The 954-nt window shown below is 29.5% G+C and overlaps 1 protein-coding gene across 3 annotated transcripts in view; it reads right to left on the reverse strand.

The window, feature by feature from the left end:
- Positions 1 to 624, reverse strand: part of LOC101504333 (auxin-responsive protein IAA8) — a 5,288-nt gene extending 4,664 nt beyond the window's left edge. Inside the window, exon 1 of one of the 3 annotated variants that reach the window (XM_012719178.3) lies at positions 486 to 624. The gene's annotated coding sequence lies outside the window, so the exon portion shown is untranslated. The other 2 variants (XM_004512485.4, XM_073364677.1) reach the window with 2 other exon arrangements.
- Between the last annotated feature and the right edge of the window lie 330 nt (positions 625 to 954).

Consider the following 954-nt stretch of genomic DNA (forward strand, 5'->3'; position numbering starts at 1 on the left):
AAAAAAACAGAAAATGTTTAAAAAATTTTTATTTTTTTTTTTTTATAAAAAAAAAAAAAAAAAAAAAACATGCATGCGTTAAATTAACCAGAGTTAACCACAAACATAATAATTACTACAAAAACATGTCATTAAGATTTAATTAAGACACATAATAAACTCTATAAGTAAGTATTTAACTAACGAATTATCTTAACACACAATCAGATTCTTATAGTATAATAGCATAACATGCACCACGCGCTCAATTTATTCTCCAAAAAATAAAAATAAAATAAAATAGTTCAATAGATCCGTAAGCACATAAAACCCTTACTTAAAATGTTTCAAACAAAAAATCACCAAGAACATTTTGAACTTTGAAGAGCTGAACAGAAACACTTATAAAAATGAATTAAAAAAAAAAAAGCACGCACCTAACGAAACTTTTGTAGATCAGAACAAGAAGAAAATCGATTATATTATTTTGAGTTAAGAAAAATTACGAAAGAAAAGAGAGAAGCTTATTAAGGTCCTTCCATTAAGCAGAAAACAACAAAAGGTTTTAAGAAAGAAAAAAACTCAATGAATGAAGTGTTAGGCTGAGACGGAAAAACCAAAAGCTATTTTAACTCTAGGAATGGCAAAACGGAAAATAAGAGGAGAATGTGATGTCGTTTAGTTAGCTTGATATTGATGATGTGGACCACGCTATAATGAAGTTGGACGGTTGCGATTGATTCAGACGGAGAAATCGAAACCGTTGATTGTATATTGGTCTGCGGAGACAGAAAAATTAAATATCTTGTCGCTGTTAACAGGTGCTATGCTGTGAATATTAATGAGTCTGAAAAACTCTGTATTTTCATTAATCCGAAGGCAGCCACTCTAACAACGGTTTCTACTTAGCTTTCTCTTTTTGGACTAACTTGTTAGGAATTTTTAAATGTCGCGTTTGCCCTTTAATATTAAAGA

This window comes from Cicer arietinum, chromosome 8 (genome assembly GCF_000331145.2).
Source record: "Cicer arietinum cultivar CDC Frontier isolate Library 1 chromosome 8, Cicar.CDCFrontier_v2.0, whole genome shotgun sequence".
Lineage (NCBI taxonomy): Eukaryota > Viridiplantae > Streptophyta > Magnoliopsida > Fabales > Fabaceae > Cicer > Cicer arietinum.